At 42.8% G+C, this 20,144-nt stretch overlaps 1 protein-coding gene across 3 annotated transcripts in view; it reads left to right on the top strand.

Moving 5' to 3' along the window:
- The first annotated feature begins 17,878 nt into the window (after positions 1-17,878).
- The window catches only part of LOC132382386 (SHC-transforming protein 1-like), a 210,744-nt gene continuing 208,478 nt past the window's right edge, over positions 17,879-20,144 (top strand). For 2 of the 3 annotated variants that reach the window (XM_059952521.1, XM_059952525.1), the window contains exon 1: positions 17,889-18,022. The gene's annotated coding sequence lies outside the window, so the exon portion shown is untranslated. Of the gene's footprint in view, positions 18,023-20,144 lie in introns of all 3 variants that reach the window. The other variant, XM_059952522.1, reaches the window with a different exon arrangement.

Genomic DNA, 20,144 nt, shown 5'->3' on the forward strand with positions numbered 1-20,144 from the left:
GACAGGCAGGAGGTGGCAAGAGGGAATAAAAGAGTCCTTTTCTGGTTGGCTGCCTGTGACTCGTGTTCCTCCGAGGTCAGTATTTTTCACATTGTTTGTCAGTAATTTAGATAATGGAATTGATGGCTTTGTGGTAAAGTTTACGAATGATATAAAGACAGGTGGAGTGGTAGGAGGTGCAAAGGAAACAATGAGATTGCAGCAGGACTTGGACAAATTAGAAGAAAGGGTAAAAAGTGGCAGATGGAATACAGTGTTGGGAAATGTATGATATTGTATTTTGGTAATATCAGAATCAGATTTATTATCACTAGCATGTGTCGTGAAATTTGTTAACTTAGTGGCAGGAGTTTAATGCAATAGAAGAAAAAAATAATAATGAAGTAAATTACATTATATATATATATTGAATAGGTTAAAAATCATGAAAAAAACAGAAATAATATATATTTAAAAAGTGAGGTAGTGTCCAAAGCTTCAATGTCCATTTAGGAATCGGATAGCAGAGGGGAAAAAGCTGTTCCTGAGTCGATGAGTGTATGCCTTCAGGCTTCTGTACCTCCTAATTGATGGTGACCATCTTCAACTACTGCACAGAGTCTTGCTATCTTCAGAAGTTTTCTGATGACTCTGCCATAGTTGGATGCATCAGCAAGGGAGATGAGGCTGAGTACAGGGCTATGGTAGGAAACTTTGTCACACAGTGCAAGCAGAATCATCTGCAGCTTAATGTGAAAAAGACTAAGGAGCTGGTGGTGGACCTGAGGAGGGCTAAGGCACCGGTGACCCCTGGTTCTATGAACAATAGTGCAGACTATTATCTAAATGGGGAGAATATTTAAACATCCGAAGTGCAAAGGATTTTGTGCAAGGTTCCCAGAAGGTTAATTCACAGGTTGAGTCTGTAGTAAAGAAGACAAATGTGATCTTGGCATTCATTTCAAGAGGAATAGAATATAAAAGCAAGGAGATAATACTGAAACTTTATAAGACACCAGTCAGGCTACATTTGGAGTATTGTCAACAGTTTTGGGCCCATATCTCAGAAAGGTTGTATTGTCATTGGAGAGAGTCCAGAGGAGGTTCAGGAGGATGATTCCAGGAATGAAAGGATTAAGATATGAGGAGCATTTGGCAGCATTGGGCCTGTATTCAATGGAATTTAGAAGAATGTGTGGGAATCACATTGAAATCACCTGAATGTTGAAAGAACCAGATAAGATGAATATGGAGAGGATGTTTCCTTTTGTTTGAGTATTCAGAACTAGACAGCACAGCCTCAATATTGATGTGTGACCTTGTTGAACAGCAGTAAGGAAGAATTTTTTTAGCCACAGAATGGTGGTTCTCTGGAATGCTCTGCCATAGACTGTGGTGGAGGCCAAGTCCGTGAGCATATTCAAAACGGAAGTTAATAGATTCCCAATTGCTCGGAGCATTAAGGGATTTGCTGAGAGGGCAGGTGTATGTGGTTGAATGGGATTAAGGATCAGCAGACTCATTGGGCTGAATGGCCTAATTCAGATCCTATGTCTGATGGTCTTATAACAGTACTCAGAGAGAACATACTGACAGACAGACAGTCAGACATACTTTATTGATCCTGAGGGAAATTGGGTTTCGTTACAGCCGCACCAACCAAGAATAGTGTAGAAATATAGCAATATAAAACCACAAATAATTAAATAAAAATAATTTAATCATGCCAAGTGGAAATAAGTCCAGGACCAGCCTATTGGCTCAGGGTGTCTGTCACTCCCAGGGAGGAGTTGTAAAGTTTATGTAAATGGCATGCAACTTGGACAGCATCCTCTTTTCAGACACCACCATCAGAGAGTCCAGTTCCACACCCACAACATCACTGGCCTTATGAATGAGTTTGTTGATTCTGTTGGTGTCTGCTAACCTCAGCCTGCTGCCCCAGCACACAACACCAATCATGATAGCACTGGCCACCACAGACTCGTAGAACATCCTCAGTATCGTCCAGCAGATGTTATAGGACCTCAGTCTCCTCAGGAAGTAGAGACGGCTCTGACCCTTCTTGTAGACAGCCTCAGTGTTCTTTGACCAGTCCAGGTTATTGCCCATTCGTATCCCTAGGTATTTGTAATCCTCCACTATGTCCACACAGACCCCTTGAATAGAACCAGGGGTCACTGGTGCCTTAGCCCTCCTCAGGTCCACCACCAGCTCCTTAGTCTTTTTCACATTAAGCTGCAGATGATTCTGCTCACACCATGTGACAAAGTTTCCCACCGTAGCCCTGTACTCAGCCTCATCTCCCTTGCTGATGCATCCAACTATGGCAGAGTCATCAGAAAACTTCTGAAGATGGCAAGATTCCATGCAGTAGCTGAAATCCGAGGTGTAGATGGTGAAGAGAAAGGGAGAGAGGACAGTCCCCTGTGGAGCCCCAGTGCTGCTGACCACTCTGTCTGACACACAGTGTTGCAAGCGCACGTACTGTGGTCTGCCAGTCAGGTAATCAATAATCCATGACACCAGGGAAGCATCCACCTGCATCACCCAGCAGAGCAGGGCAGATGGTGTTGAATGCACTGGAGAAGTCAAAAAACATGACCCTCACAGTGCTCGCCGGTTTGTCCAGGTGGGTGTAGACACGGTTTAGCAGGTAGACAATGGCATCCTCAACTCCTAGTCGGGGCTGATAGGCAAACTGGAGGGGGTCTAAGTATGGCCTAACCATAGGCCGGAGCTGCTCTAGAACAAGTCTCTCCAGGGTCTTCATGATGTGGGAGGTCAATGCCACCGGTCTGTAGTCATTGGAGCCACTGGGGCGCGGCACCTTTGGTACAGGAACGAGGCAGGACATTTTCCACAGCACGGGAACTGTCTGGAGACTCAGTCTCAGGTTGAAGACATGGTGAAGTACTCCACATAGCTGGGGGCCACAGGCTGTGAGCATCCTGGGGCTGACACCATCCGGGCCTGCAGCCTTGCTTGGGTGGAGACGTTTCAGCTGTCTTCTCAACTGTTCAGCTGTGAAGCCCACCGTGGTGGTTTCAGGTGAGGGAGGGGTATAGTCATGAGAGCAGTGTGGGGGGAGGGTGAGGAGGGTTAGGAGGGGAGAGTGGAGTATGTGTTGGTTGAGGGCCAACAACAGATGAATCATGTGGGGGGGTGGGCAGGGGCCACAGTGTCAGATCTATTGAAGAACAGGTTAAGTTCGTTGGCCCTGTCCACACTGCCTTCAGCTCCTCTGTTGCTGGTTGCAGAACCCAGTGATGGTCCTCATCCCACTCCAGACCTCTCTCATGTTGTTCTGCTGGAGTTTCCACTCAAGCTTCCTCCTATACCTGTCTTTAGCCTCCCTGATCTTGGCTTTCAGGTCCCTCTGTATTGTCTTCAGCTCCTCCCTATTTTCATCTCTCTTTCATCCCTATTTTCAACGCCCTCTTTTTAGCGTTCAGGATGTCCTTAATAACCCTTGTTACTGGTGGGCTTATTCACACAGGCAATTTGGGTGAAGCTCAGAAACAGGATAGATGCCATTATTCTAATGGGGTTATACTACAGCTCTCCTAATAGTCACTAACAGATGGTAAAACAGATATGTAGACAATTTATGGAAATATGCAGAAACAGCAGGGTTTTTGTAGTGGGAGCTTTAACTTGTCCATCACATGAAAAGCTTAGATGGGATGTGATTTCTTCAGTGATTCCAAGAGGAGGTCTTGAAACAGGTCTTGAAGAGTCCAATTGGAGGAAGGAACATCCTGGACTTCCTTTTGGAATATGAGCCAGGACAGAGCTGATAGCAGGTAAACATTTTGGGAATCATGACCATAACTCAAGGATCTTGTGGGAGTCAGATTATGACAAGGTAGCACGGAAGCTCAGGGGCATGGACTGGCAGTTGATACTGTTGAGCAAGTCCATGTTGGAATTTAGTGAACAGAGTTCAGGATCAGCAGGAAGGTGAGGGAACCTTGCATGATTTGAGAGTCCTGAACTTAGTCAGGAAGAAAAGGGAAGCATATGTAACACTTATGAAGCTAAAATCAAGTCAAGTTGCTTTTTATTGTCATTTTGACTATAAACTGCTGGTACAGTACACAGTAAAGATGAAACAACTTTCCTCCAGGACCCTGGTGCTACATGAAACAACACAAAACTACACTAGACTATGTGAGACAACTCAAGACTACACCAGACTATGTAAAACAACACAAAAACTACACTAGACTACAGACCTGCACAGGGCTACATAAAGTGCACAAAACAGTGTAGGGCAGTACAATCATTAATTCATTAATTATTAATTAATAAACAAGACAATAGGCAGTGCAAGCAGGTGTGATTTGTTTAATTTGGCATCAGAGTTGATACAAATATTGTGGGCCAATGGGGCTGTTCCTGTTTTGCATGGGTTCCATAAACAGCTCCCTTCACCCCTTAAATCATTTTTACTGTTTTCTAGCATTTATATGAGTCTTAATCTTATTTAGTTATGGATTTCAGTCTATAATTTATTAATGCTTTTGGCCAGACCATGTGTGATTGGCAACTTCGCTCGAAAATTGTCAATATTGTTGTTGAAATTATACCAAATTTCTTTTCACTCTCCTATAAGATAAAGTTGATTAGACCTTAAGGTGCCATATACCCAAAAGGACAACGATTTTAAATTGTTGATTGACTGTTGGCATCCACGATTGAAAGAGCCAGCATTTCCTGGCCCTGTTTCAGTGCTCTGGCTGAACTCCTGCACCCAATGTTGAAGTTCTCCCACCCCCAGTGCAGTTTGGTAGGGTATTCTCTGATTTCATTCCACTCGTGAAGAAACTCAGATTATATTACCACATCAGGATTGGGAGCAACTTGCAGAGGAAGTGAATTGAAATATAGAAGTTTATGGCATAGGTACCCTCAGGTCTATCTAATGTGTCTCATTGTGAGAGACTACAATCTGCTTAAGTTCATACTGTGTCTCAGCACTTAGTCACTTTCATTATTAACATTTGAGAGTTTGTCTCCATGAGATTGCCAAAGAATGAGTTCAAATACATCAAAGTAGCCCTTGCTGTTTTTATGTGACTATATTGCTGCTTTTATAATGCACTGGTATTGGAAACATGCAGGTAAAGAAACAGAGATTTTGGACAGTAAAAATGTGTCTGGATAAAAGCAAGGATGTTCTCTAATGGTAAGCTTTGTCAAAGCATGAAGTATTTTGCATTGAAAACTTTCTAACTCCTAATATCAAAAAAAGAGTTTATGAAAGGAAGTTGGTATTGATGCACCCAGATTATCTTTCATTCCCTGCTCTCATAGTTTCCTGCAGGTGCTTTGCACCAAAATGAATTTTATTTGGTAAAAAAACGTCCAAACCAAAATGGTACAACAGCATTTGTCATTCTGGTTTAACGTTCACTAAATGGAACACTAATTCAGTTGGAAATTGACTAGATCTGCATTCATGGTATCAGCTCAGGAGGATTCTTTGTAAAACTAGCCAGCTGTAAAAGCTGCTACATAGCACATAAAAGCATTGAAGAGCAGTATTCTATTAAGCTGTAACATAGTAATTATTCGCTGCAGCTGAAATGGTTTCATAGATAGGGAGAAGGCATCAACAGATTATTTTTATTTGTGAAAACAAACATGCAATGAATAAGACCATCAGATCACAAGACAAGTGCAGAATTAAGCCCCATCAAGTCTGTTCTGCCATTTGAACATGACTGATTCATTTTCCCTCTCAAATACATTTTGCTCCCGTCTCCCTGTAACCTTTCACACCCTTACTAATCAAAAAACATTCTGTCCATGCTCAAGAGCTTTCCCCATTTTCTCAAGCTAGACAGATGGATAAATCCATTCCAGACACAGGTGGTTTGAGTGATGGTTAGGGACTTGAGGTGAGAGTGGTGAATCACTGCTTCTAGATTTCCTTCCTGTTGTCTGGAGGTTTGTCACACTCAGTAAGCAGGAGGAGAGCTAAACGAGTCTTTTCATCAACAGATCGAAAATAAAACCTCTTATTCTTAGAACTTTACAACACAACACAGAAACAGGTTTTTTGGCTGTGCCGTACCATTTTTCTGCTTAGTCCCACTGAACTGCACCTGACCCATATCCCTCTATACACATCTCATCCATGAACCTGTCCAAGGTTTTCTTAAATGTTAAAAGTGAGCCCACATTTACCACTTCATCAGGCAGCTCATTCCACACTCCCACCACTCTCTGTGTGAAGAAGCCCCCCACTTCACCCTTAACCCTTCACCCTTAACTTTTCCCCCTTCACCCTTAACTCATGTCCTCTGTTTTTTTTTCTCCCCTGGCCTCAGTGGAAAAAGCCTGCTTGTATTCACTCTATCTATACCCATCATAATTTTATATACCTCTATCAAGTCTCCCCTCACTCTTCTACACTCCAGGGAATAAAGTCCTAACCTATACAATCTTTCTCTGTAACTCAGTTTCTCAAGTCATGGCAACATCCTTATAAAACTTCTCTGCATTCTTTCAACCTTATTAATATCCTTCCTGTAATTCAGTGACCAAAACTGTACACAATACTCCAAATTTGGCCTCACCAAAGCCTTATACAACCTCACCATAACATTCCAACTCTTATACTCAATACTTTGATTTATAAAGGCCAAAGTACCAAAAGCTCTCTTTACTACCCTATCTACCTGTGACCCCACTTTTAGGAAATTTTGTATCTGTATTCCTAGATCCGTCTGTTCTACTGCACTCCTCAGTGGCCTACCATTTACCTTGTATGTTCTACCTTGGTTTGTCTCTTCACCCAGCCATCACTGACACACCTGCAAATCTTAAGCATGTAGGGTGAGGTGCCATCAGCAATGTTGGCGATGCTGAAAAAAAGTTGATTTAGCTGGAGACTTATTGCTCTGATCACCCAAGATAACATACCGTCTACCCAGTGTAGATGGGTCATATTCTGCATGGAGGTCAGTCACCAGTGGTATGCCTCAGGGATCTGTTCTGGGACCCTTACTCTTCGTGATTTTTATAAATGACCTGGATGAGGAAGTGGAGGGATGGGTTAGTAAGTTTGCTGATGACACAAAGGTTGAAGGTGGATAGTGTGGAGGGCTGTCAGAGGTTACAGCGGGACATTGATAAGATGCAAAACTGGGCTGAGAAGTGGCAGATGGAGTTCAACCCAGATAAGTGTGAGGTGGTTCATTTTGGTAGGTCAAATATGATGGCAGAATATAGCATTAATGGTAAGACTCTCGGCAGTGTGGAGGTTCAGAGGGATCTTCTGGTCCGAGTCCATAGGATGCTCAAAGCAGCTGTGCAGGTTGACTCTGTGGTTAAGAAGGCGTATGATGTATTGGCCTTTATCAATCATGGAATTGAATTTAGGAGCCGACAGGTAATGTTGCAGCTAGATAGGACCCCACTTGGAGTACTGAGCTCAGTTCTGGTCACCTCACTACAGGAAGGATGTGGAAGCCATAGAAAGGGTGAAGAGGAGATTTACAAGGATGTTGCTTGGATTGGGGAGCATGCCTTATGAGGATAGGGTGAATGAACTCGGCCTTTTCTCCTCGGAGCAACAGAGGATGAGAGGTGACCTGATAGAGGTGTCTAAGATGATGAGAGGCATTGATCATGTGGATAGTCAGAGGCCTTTTTTCCAGGGCTGAAATGGTTGCCACAAGAGGACACAGGTTTAAGGTGCTGGGGAATAGGTACAGAGGAGATGTCAAGGATAAATTTTTTACTCAGAGTGTGAGTGTGTGGAATGGTCTGCCAGTAACGGTGGTGGAGGCGGATACGATAGGGTCTTTTAAGAGACTTTAGGATAGGTACATGGAGTTTAGAAAAATAGAGAACTATAGATAAGCCTAGTAACTTCTAAGGTAGGGACATGTTCGGCACAACTTTGTGGGCCGAAGGGCCTGTGTTGTGCTGTATGTTTTCTACGTTTTCTATGTTTCTATGTTTTTCTATACATTCTCAACCTGTTTTCACAGTGGCCTTAGGAGTAACCATTGATGAGGCAGATCAGTGAACATGACTTACTGGCAGGGTCTTTCCCATAGACCAAAGTACAGGAAGAGGTGGCACTAGAGAGAAAGGGATTCATCTCCCTCCCCGCCATGCTGTAAGGAGGTTCTTGTGTTGCTCTTCACTGAGCTGCATATATTTCAATGCAAGAAGTATCATAGGAAAGGCAGATGGACTCCGGGCATGGATCAACGCCTGGAGTTATGATATTGCAGCCATTAGTGAGACTTGGTTTCAGGAGGGCAGGACGGGCAGCTTATTATTCTGGAGTTTCAGAGCAGGAGCAGTTAAAGGAGAAGGTTACCAGTCAGGGAAAATGTCACAGCAGTGCTCAGTCAGAAAAAACTGGAGAACTTGTCTAGGAGGCATTATGTGTAGAACTGAGAAATAAGAAAAGGATGACCTCATTAATGGAGCTGTGTTACAGATTACCCAACAGTCTGAGGGATTTAGAGGAATTTTTAATAAGATTACAGACCATTGTAAGAAACATAACATTGTTATAGTAGGTGATTTTAACTTTTCAGTATTGACTGGGACTCCCATACTGTAAAAGGACTAGATGGGATAGAATTTGCCAAACGTGTTCAGGAAAGTTTCCTTAGTCAGTACAAGAGAGTGTGTGATACTTGATCTGCTATTAGGGAATGAGACAAAGCAGGTGAGAGAAGTTGGTGTAGGGAGAACACTTTGCATCTAGTGATCACAATGCCATTAATTTCAAAGTAAGTATGCAAAAAGGTAGATCTGGTCTGCGGGTTGAGATTCTAAATTGGAGAAAGACCAATTTTGATGGTATCAAAGGATCTGGCAAGTGTGGATTGTGTGGAAGTGCAGGACTGTTTCCTGGCAAAGGTGTAATTCATTAGTGGGAGGCCTCCAAAAGTGAAATGTTCAGAATACAAAGCTTGTATGTGCTTGTCAGAGTAAAAGTCATAAATAACAGATTTAGGGAACTTTGGTTTTTAAGAGATATTGAGGTGCAGGTGTAGGCAGGTAGGAACAAATAGGGTGCTTATGGAGTATAAGAAATGCAAGACCACACTTAAGAAATCATAACGTTTAAGAAATAAATCAGGAGGGCTAAAAGGAGGCATGAAGTTATCTTAGCAGACAAAGTGGAGAAGAATCCTAAGGGATTTTACAGATATGTTAAGAGCAAATGAATTGCAAGGGACAAAAATGGTCCTCTGGAAGATCAGAATTATAATCTTTGTATAGAGCCAAACAAAATGGGGGAGATCTTAAATTAATTTGCTTTGAATTTCCAACATCTGCAGATTCTCTTGTGTTTTTAAGTTAATTTTTCTATCTGTATTTTCTCAGGAGGTGAACACAGAACCTATAGAAGTGAGGCAAAGCGGCATCAACTTCGTGGGCTCTATACGTATTACAGAGGAGGTAGTGTTTGCTGTCCTGAGGCAAATTATGGTGGATAAATCCCCAAGGCCTAACAACATTTCCCCTCAAATCCTGCACGAGGGAAGTGCAGAAATTGCCAGGGTCTTAGTAGATTTACTTGAATCATTCTTAGCAATCTGTGAGGTACAGGGGATTGGAGGATAGCCAATGTTGTTCTGCTGTTTACTAAAGGCTCTACATACAAATCAAGAAGTTGTAGATTGGTGAGCCTGATATCAGAATGTTATAGGAAAGTATTCTAAGGGACCAGATATAGAACCATAGAACACTACAGCATAGTACAGGCCCTACAGCCCTCCATGTTGCACTGACCCATATAATCCTTAAAAAAAAGTACTAAAAAGTACTTGATAGAGGTATTTAAAATTATGAGGGGGATAGATAGAGTTGACGTGGATAGGTTTTTTCCATTGAGAGTAGGGGAGATTCAAACAAGAGGACATGAGTTGAGAGTTAGGGGTCAAAAGTTTAAGGGTAACACGACGGGGAATTTCTTTACTCAGAGAGTGGTAGCAGTGTGGAATGAGCTTCCAGTAGAAGTGGTAGAGGCAGGTTCGGTATTGTCATTTAAAGTAAAATTGGATAGGTATATGGACAGGAAAGGAATGGAGGGTTGTGGGCTGAGTGCGGGTCAGTGGGACTAGGTGAGAGTAAGCGTTCGGCACAGACTAGAAGGGCCGAGATGGCCTGTTTCTGTGCTGTAATTGTTATATGGTTATATAAACCCACACTACCCCATAACCCTCCAATTTTCTTTCATGCATGTACCTGTCCAAGAGGCTCTTAAATACGCGTAATATTTTAGCCTCCACCACCATCCCTGCCAAGTCATTCTAGGCACTCACAACCCTCTGTGTAAAAAACTTACCCCTGATGTCTCCCCTAAACTTCCCTCCCCTAATTTTGTACATATACCCTCTGGTGTTTGCTATTGGTGCCCTGTGAAACAGGTACTGACTATCCACCCTATCTATGCCTCTCATCAAGTCCCCTCTCATTCTTCTACACTCCAAAAAGAAAAGTCCAAGCTCTGCGAACCTTGCTTCATATGACTTGTTCTCCAATCCAGGCAACATCCAGCTAAATTTCTTCTGCACCCTCTCCATAGCTTCCACGTCCTTCCTATAATGAGGTGACCAGAACTGAAAACAATACTCTAAGTGCAGTCTCACCAGAGATTCGTAGAGTTTCAACATGACCTCTCTACTCTTGAACTCAATCCCCCTGTTTATAAAGCCTAGCAACCCATAGGCCTTCTTAACTACCCTATCAACCTGCGCAGCGACCTTGAGGGATATATGGATTTGAACCCCAAGGTCCCTTTGTTCATCCACACTCTTAAGTAACTGACCATTACTCCTGTACTGAGTCTTCTGGTTTGTCCTTCCAAAATGCATCACCTCACACTTGTCCGGATTGAACTCCATCTGCCGTTTTTCTGCCCAACTCTTCAGCCTGTCTATATCCTCTTGTAACCTTCAACAACCTACAGCTCCATCCATAACTCCTCCAAACTTCGTGTCATCCGCAAACTTACTCACCCATCCTTCCGCCTCTTCATCCAGGTCATTTATAAAAATCACGAATAGCAGGGGTCCCAGGACAGATCCCTGCGGCACTCCACTAGTCACCTACCTCCAGGCAGAATACTTTCCTTCCACAACTATCCTCTGCTTTCTTCCTTTAAGCCAATTTTTTATCCAAACAGCCAAGCTTCCACTTATCCCATGCCTCATGACTTTCTGGATGTGTCTCTCATGAGGGACCTTGTCAAATGATTTGCTAAAGTCCATGTAGACCACATCCACTGCCCTACCCTCATCAATTTCTTTTGTTACCCCTTCAAAAAACTCAATCAGGCTCATGAGGCATGATCTTCCCTTCACAAAGCCATGTTGACTATTCATGAGTAGACTGTACTTCTCCAAATGCTCATAGATCCTACCCTTAAGAATCCTTTCCAGTAGTTTGCATACCACCGACGTAAGACTCGCCGGTCTATAGTTCCCAGGTTTCTCCCTATTACCTTTTTTAAACAAGGGAACTACATTTGCCATTCTCCAGTCCTCCGGCACTTCCCCTGCAGCCAAAGAAGATTCAAAGATCATAGCTAATGCTCCTGAGATCTCTTCTCTCAATTCCCACAACAACCTGGGGTGTATCATATCCCGCCCTGGGGATTTATCAATCTTAATATTTTTAAGAAGATCCAGCACTTCTTCTTCCTTAATCTCCACATTGTCCAGCACACAGGCCCGCTCTACTTCGACCTCACCCTGATCAAGATCCTTTTCACTTGTGAATACTGAAGCAAAGTATTCATTTAGGACCTCCCCAACCTCCTCCACTTCCAGGCACATGTTGCCCTCTTTATCCTTTAGCAGTCCCACCTTCGTTCTTGTCACCCTCCTATTCTTCACATACGCATAGAACGCCTTGGGGTTCTCCTTAATCCTACATGCTAAGGCCTTCTCATGCCCCCTTTGAGCTCTCCTAAGTCCTTTCTTTAGCTCCTTCCTGGCTACCCTATATTTCTCATAACTCCCTCATATGTGGATAGACATGGACTGATTAAGGGTAGTCAGCATAGTTGGTCATGTCTAACCAATCTTGTAGAGATTTTGGAGAAAGTTACCAGGAATGTTGATGAAGGCAAGGCAGTGGATGCTGTCTACATGAACTTTAGCAAGGCATTTGACAAGTTCCTGTATGGGAGGTTGGTCAAGAAAGTTCAGTTGTGCTGCTTTCAAGAGGAGGTAGTAAATTGCATTAGACATTGGCTTTGTGGGAGAAGCCAGAGAGTGAGAGTATATAGTTGTCTCTCTGACTGGAGGCCTGTGACTAGTGGAGTGCTGGGCCCTGTATTGTTTGTTGTCTATATCAACAGTCTTAATGATAATGTGATTAAATGAATCTGCAAATTTGCAAATCACACCAAGACTGTATTTAACCATATAACAATTACAGCATAGAAACAGGCCATCTCAGCCCCTCTAGTCCATGCCAAATGCTTACTCTCACCTAGTCCCACCGACCTGCACTCAGCCCACAACCCTCCATTCCTTTCCTGTCCATATACCTATCCAATTTTACTTTAAATGACAATACCGAACCTGCCTCTACCACTTCTACTGGAATCTCCTTCCACACAGCTACCACTCTCTGAGTAAAGAGGTTCCCCCTCGTGTTACCTCTAAACTTTTGCCCCTTAACCCTCAACTCATGTCCTCTTGTTTGAATCTCCCCTATTTTCAATGGAAAAGCCTATCCACGTCAACTCTATCTATCCCCCTCATAATTTAAAATACCTCTGTCAAGTCCCCCCTCAACCTTTTACACTCCAAAGAATAAGAACCTAACTTGTTCAGCCTTTCTCTGTAACTTTAGACAGACAAGAAAGCTATCATGGCTTGCATGGGATCTGGACCATCTGGAAAAGTGGACTGAAAAATAGCAGATGGAATTTAATGTAAACAAGTGCAAGGTGTTGCATTTCCGTTAAGACCAATCAGGGTAGTTCCCACATAGTGAACAGTAGGACATTGACGACTGTGGTAGAACAAAGGGATCTGGAAATACAGGTTCATAGTTGTCGAAAGTGGTGTCACAGGTAAATAGGGTCATACAGAAAGCTTTTAGCACATTAGCCTTCATAAATCAATGCACTGAAGACAGGAGATGGGATGTTATATTGAAATTGTATAAGACATTGGTGAAGCCCAATTTTTTGCAGTTTGTGTAGTTTTGGTCACCTAGGTACAGGAAAGATATAAATAAGGTTGAAAGAGTACAAAGAAAATTTATAATGATATTGCCAGGTCTAGAGGACTTAAGTTACAAGATAAGGAAAGACTGAATAGGTTATGACTTTATTCCTTGGAATGTAGAAGATTCAGAGGTAGAGGTATACAAAATTATGAGGGGTATAGATAGGGTAACCACAAGTAGGTTTTTGCACTGACGTTGGGTGGGACTATGAACAGAGGTCATGCGTCATTGGTTAAGGGTGAAAGGTGAAAAGTTCAAGGTGAACTTGAGGGGAAACTTCTTCATTCAGAGGGTCGTGAGAGTATGGAATGAGCTACCAGTGCAAGTGGCGGGTGCGGTCCTGATTTCAAAGATTAAAAGTTGTTTAGACAGGCACATGGATGTTTCAGGTATGGAGGGCTATGTTCCTGGTGCAGGTCAATGGGAGTAGGCAATTTAAATGGTTTTATATCAACCAAACACTTGATTAGGGGAATTGTCTTTAAGTGCACTCTACAGGGGAAGCACAAGTTCAGCAGCTCGTGGAATGATGCAGTGATAGAAATTCACCAGGCCTAAAAACTCCTTTAATTTTTTAATAGTGGGAAATTCATAATAGTGGCTACTTTGATGGGAGGGGTCTCGCCCCCTCTGTGGAGGTGCAATGGCCGAGAAGGTCAATGGCTGACAACCCAAACCGGCATTTAGTTGGGTTAACAATCAACCCGTGTTGGCTTCAGCATTTGAAAAACATGCAAAGATGAGATACATGTTCAGATTTGGATGCACTAGTGAAAAGTATGCCATCCTGGTAGACAAAGAGAAAATCTGTCTTTTAATAGAGTCCATCAGCTGTTGGAAAGTCTGTACTGCATTTTTCATCAAACAGCATGCACAGAAACTCAAAAAGGCTAAATGGGGTTATCACAGCTTGTTTTGGAATGTCCTCCAAGCACACAGGCACCTGAAGGTAGCCCCTAACTAGATCGGCTTTGGAAAAAATTGACTTTCCAGCTAAACTATAGGACTGGGAAACAATCGGGAGTGGCGGCCTCGTTAAGACATCAGTAATAAACACTTAGGGCAGCAACCACCATCAGATTTAGGGACAAAATGGAAGGGTGGAGCCCAGGGGCTATTCGAATGGCATGCAATGCCTAGTCTTTCCATGTTGGCAATCTCAGCCTTCACGGTTGCCAGCTTTTCTGGGTCCAGTCTAAGCATGTGGGCATGGACTGGTGGGCCAGTTGTAGAAATGTAATGCTCAGCCCCATGTTTTGTGATTGTAGTGGAGAATGTGGGCTTGGTGAAGCTTGGGAATTCACCCAGCAGTCAAACAAACTCACATGCACTTGTCAGAATCGTTGTGGAGAACTTACTAGGGGAGAAGGTAACGACCCAAAGTTCTTGACGTTCACAAGCCGGCAGTTCTTAAGATTGACGAACAGTCCTTGGGCACACTGGAAATCTGCGATAAGCAGAGGTCCAATCACTTTAACTAGAACAAAGTCCTATGAGTAATGTCACCCATTGTGTTCTGTAAGTTGGGATTTTGCTGCTGTTGGCGGCCTCCAACGAGGTTTCATCGCTCTTTGCCTTCTCATCAATAGGTAATGCTGGCAGCACACTCACTTGAGCACCCATGTCACACAGGAAGCATTGCCTGAAAGGGTGTCCATAATGAACAGTAAATGACCCTGGCAGCTGGAACCCACAGTGTTCACAGACCACTGATGTCCTGATGTGCTGGCACTGTCAAAGCTGCAAGCTGTCAGCACTCCCTAGAGTCCCTAACAAAGCGAGCATGGTAAAAACACAGGCCTTGTGGAGTCTGTTTCGCAACCAGGGGAGTCCTTACATTGGGGGCCTTGCTAACCGGGCTTACTGAGTTAGAGAAAGGAGGAGGAATGATGAACCACTGCCTGGCTGAGTGTAGACTATCAGCCATTTTAGTAAGCTCCCTATAGTCCATCACAGGTACATAAGGTCTATGTGAAGTGGATCAGACATTTGCTGAATGAAGAGTTCTTTAAAAATAAAACAAGGGTGGTGATTTCACAGGAAAGACAGCACATGGTCCATTAGCTCCAAAGGCCTAACCACGCCAAGAGCAACTGTTCGGCACACAGACTCCAATAATCCGAAAGTCAGTAAAAGGTGAGTTTTCAGTGATGGGTATTTATCATGTTGAGGCAGGTGTTCTCGTAGACCCAACACTCTTGTAGCCATGGAGTTGCTGATTGATGCTATTGCATTGAAATATTTAGTGTTGGCAGCATGATTTCTCACAGAGCAAACTAGGTCTCAGCTTGTACAAACCCACCGACAGCATTTCCCCCAAAGCTCTGGCAGTCTCAAAGCAAGTGCATTGACTGACATGTTCAATAACTCTGGAGCATCAGGGTCATCAGTTTTAGCAAATAAAATGAAGTGAGGCGTTTTATGTTTAGTGAAACCTGTAACACATCATATTGAACTCCAAATACTAAAAATCCTCGACATAGTTCCGTCTTAAAGTGAAGCCCCAACTCAATGTCATTGGTTGTAAATTACATACCAGTTATGTTACCCTGCACCAATATATACCAAGACCTCTAGCTGATCACCATTCTCATTTGGACCCAATCCAAGATGTATGTACCTGATCCTGGCATGTGGGAGGCAACATACCATCTGGGTGTCTCTATTGTGTCCACATAATCTCGTTTCTAATCCACTAGCTATGGAATTCCCTCATCACTACTGCACTCCTCTTCTCCTCCCTTCTCTTCTGAGCCACAGAACCAGACTCAATGCCAGAGACCTGATCGTGCGGCTTCCCCCTAGTGAGTCAACACCTCAACAGTATCCAAAGTAGTATACTTTTTATTGAAGCGAACAACCACAGGGGTACTCTGTACTGGATGACCATTTCCTTTCCCTCTCCTGACAGTCACCCAGGTACTTGCTTCCTGCAGCTTAGGTGCGACTACCTCCCTGTAGCTCCTGTCTATCATCTCATCAGTTTTCCATATGAGCTGAAGGTCATCGAGCCCCAGCCCCAGTTCCCCAACACGTTCTCTGAGGAGCTGCAGCTCGGTGCACCTGGTGCAGATGCAGTTATCCAGGAGGCTGGAGATCTCCCAGAATCCCCACATCTTACATAAAGAATACAACGCAGCCCCGGAGCCATCCTCATTGCTCTGACTATGCACTAACAAACGAAGAATGAAGAAGAAGAAACTTACCAGATACTAGTCTCGCCCAAGCCTATTGAGCCAAAGCCTCCCACTGCAAAACTATTTCACTGCTCCTGCTCTGCTTGTTCCTGCCTTATTTTGCTCTTGCTAATGAATCACAATTTGATTGGCTGTTGGACAGCATCGAAAGCCTACAAATGCACCTTCTTAAATCTCTCGCTTCGACCTATGCCTCTCCTGCTCCTAATTTGATTGGCCACCAGAAAAAAACCATGGCCCAATCAAATTAAAAATTACAGGATTCCTTCCCTAAAATTCCTTCCCTAAAGTTTTGGTTGAAGAAAAAAAGGAAGCAAAGGAAGTTCCTCGAGGTTGCCACTGAATCCGCCACAATCCTTCATTTCTACCTTTTGTTTCCTCTATAAAGTCACCAAAGTTTTGGAACTTGGATTGAAATTCCCACTAATATATTTTTCATGCCATAGTACTCAGGTTGCTGACAGAAATCTAGGGAAAATACTCCAAAAAATATAAAGAATATATTAAAAGCTCTTCATGTAAGGTCCAGATAACATTTTTTGTTTAAGGGAAGATTTTCTTAGCTCACTTTCAATGCGTTGGCACTACGCCAACCCTGTGAGTCACTGGAAAATCAGAACTGAGAAAATTTCAACATAATTTGCTTTGATTTGCATTTTGCACTGAAGGGAAATCTGGTAGATGTAAGATGTTGATGAGATGAGAGGAGAGAGGTTTAATCAGGAGCTGAAGGGCAGCTTTTTCACACAGAAGCAGTTTGTATGAATCTGAAGGGCCTGCTTCCATGCTCTCTGACTCTCATTTGTGATGCTAGAAATGTCACCGTCAATGCCCCATAGGGAGAAGCAAGAATCTGAGGCCTGCCATTCTCTCCAAATCTGCAAGTTCACCAGAACAATTTGTCCTGTTTATGCCAGCAAATTCCCAAGTGTGAGGTGATGCTTAAATGCTCCCATTAACTGGGAAGTGAGCAGAAAACATATGCATGGAGTGCATACATGGCACATGTATGAAGTGTGTACTCAGTACGTACATAGAGCGTGCATTCAGCACATGCATCGACTGATGAGTTCAAGTTCAGGTATGCAAGCAAGCACGAGCTGTAGGATGAGCCACCATGTTCTGGTGTATTGGAGCACTGAGCCATGTCACCTCAGACTTTAATGTGGCTTTGTGTTACATACAAAAAAGATCCGATTGTTCCAATTGTAAAATATGGTTCAAACTTGAAAATTGATTTTAAATAATGAACCGTTCCAATATTCTTACTTCAAATTTTAGTGTTTGCTTGTGTACTTACTGTAGCAATAACACTAGATCAGTTCTTTTAAATCAATTTCTAGACACGACCCCGTGACTTCCTCTATTTCTATTTATATGTGACTAACTAATAATTGAAAGATAGTTGAGTTCCCCTTTTTCTGCCGGTATTTAGTACGTGCAGTCATTTTGACATCGCGGACAAACTGAAGTGTTTATTTCTGCATTCAAGTAAGACTTCGGCTTGAAAAAAAAAGCTGACCAATATACTGAAGTTTTGCCTTTTTGATTACTTACTGACTGGAATACAAGGAGCCATTCGCAAACCACCAGAACCTTGCTGCCTACAACACAGTGTAAGTGCCAATTCCATTTCATAATCTTAATAACTTTACTGGGTCTAAGGTTAGAGATAAGTTGCCAAATTCACTTCAGCTAGAGAAGTACATTTCACTTCAGACCACAGCAGTGGATTTTTAGCTAAAGGTATAAATCCACATGGGAGTTTGAGACATTAAACACAAGCAAACTAAAAGAAAATTGGAGGAACCTTTGTGACTTCACCCTGTGCTTGACAAATACATTGAGTTATGAAACCTTTTAAAGAAAACCAGGCCTGAGAGTTGAGTGCCTCTTGAAGTTCAGACACCTTCTCTGAACAAAATGCTGGTCAGACTTCTCTTGGAAAACTATGTGCAGTTTTGGCCACCATTCTACAGGAAGATGCCAAAGAGAGTATGGAGGAAATTCATCAGTGTATTGCCCAAAATGGACTTTTGTTATGGGGGTGCATTGGATAGTCTGGGGTTATGGTAAAAGAGATTTTTAAGATTATAAAATCTTTACAAGATTGTAAGAACTATAGATTGGGTAGACAATCAGATGGTTTTTCCCATGGTATGAGTATAGGGGTATCAAAAACAAAAAGGCATGGTTTTCAAGTGACAAGAAGAAATTTTCAGGAGGACCTGATGGAAATATTGTCATTGTACCTGTCTGTACCACTGCCTCTGGCAGCTTGTTGAAGACACCACCCTTTGTGTGAAAAACCTGCCTTTCAGATCTCCTTTAAACTTTGCCTGTCTCATATTAGACTTGTGACATCTAATTTTAGACTAGTGAGTCTGACCTCAGTGGTTGGGAAGATGTTAAAGTTGATTGTTAAGGATGTGGTATCATGGTATTTGAAGACATATGATAAAATAGGTCAAAGTCAGCATAGTTTCCTTAAGGGAAAATTTTGCCTGACAAATTTGTTGGAATTCTTTGAAGAAATAACTAACAGCACAGACAAAGGAGAATTGGTGGATGTTGTGTACTTGGATTTTATACATAATGGGCTCTGGTCAATTCCCAAAAGACCTGCAGTATGGGCAACAGGCAGAGCATGCATGCCCAGTTGGTCTCCCAAAGTTTTGCTTTAAGGACGTCTGCAGAATAGATCTGAAGCTGGCCAACATTGATGTGAACAACTGGGAAGACATAGCAGATAACTGGGCCACCTGGAGTCTGGCAGTTTGAAAAGGCATACAAATGCAGGAAGTGAGCTGGCAGCCAAGAGAGAGCTGCTCCAACCAGACGCCAGTCTTCCTTCAGCTCCAGCCAGTGTGGACAAGACTGTCACTCCAGGGTGGGACTCTTCAGTCACCACATCACCACAAGCTGAATTTTCTCATCTGCTACCCACTCTTTTGAGTCAGAAGGATGCCAATATATATATATGACCTGGATGAAAATGTAGATGGGTTAGTAAGCTTGCAGACAACACAAAGATTGGTGAAGTTGTGGACAACATAGAAGGTTGTCAATGAATACAGGTATGGGGCAGAGAAATAGCAGGTGGAGCTGAATCCAAGCAAGAGGAGGTTTGCATTTTTGGAGGTCTATTAAGGAGAAAGTTAACAATTAAAAGAATAACCCTTAACAGCATTGATTTATGGAGGGATCTTGAGCTCCAAGTCCATAGCTCCCTGAAAATAGTCACACCAATAGATTGAAGTAGAAGAAGGTGTAAGGCCTGCTTGACTTCAATATTTGGGACTCTGAATTAGAGTCAGGAAGTCACATTGCAGTTATATAAAACTGGTTAGGCAACATGTGGAGTACTATGTGCAATCTCCTCCATTTCCCTTACATTTGTTCTCAGCCAATCTTCTCACTGCCTTAATAGTGATAGAGTTCCTCTTATGCTTACTTACCATCCCATCAGCCTCTGCATCCAACAAATACTCCACGACTTCTGCCACCTCCAAAGGGATCCTACCACTAAATATATATTTACCTGGTCGGGCTGAATTGTTCTCCGATCTTGCCAATTTACTTGCAAATGTTTTAGCACCATGTGAGGAAACATTGTTAGTGTGCTGTGATTGTGTTGTGTCCTCTAAATGCTTGGTTTTTAAATATTTTTCAGTCAGCTGATTGGATGTCATTTCCTAAACTCAATTGTGATGTGGGGAAGAAATCTGGTCACTGATA

Source organism: Hypanus sabinus, chromosome 28 (assembly GCF_030144855.1).
Source record: "Hypanus sabinus isolate sHypSab1 chromosome 28, sHypSab1.hap1, whole genome shotgun sequence".
Lineage (NCBI taxonomy): Eukaryota > Metazoa > Chordata > Chondrichthyes > Myliobatiformes > Dasyatidae > Hypanus > Hypanus sabinus.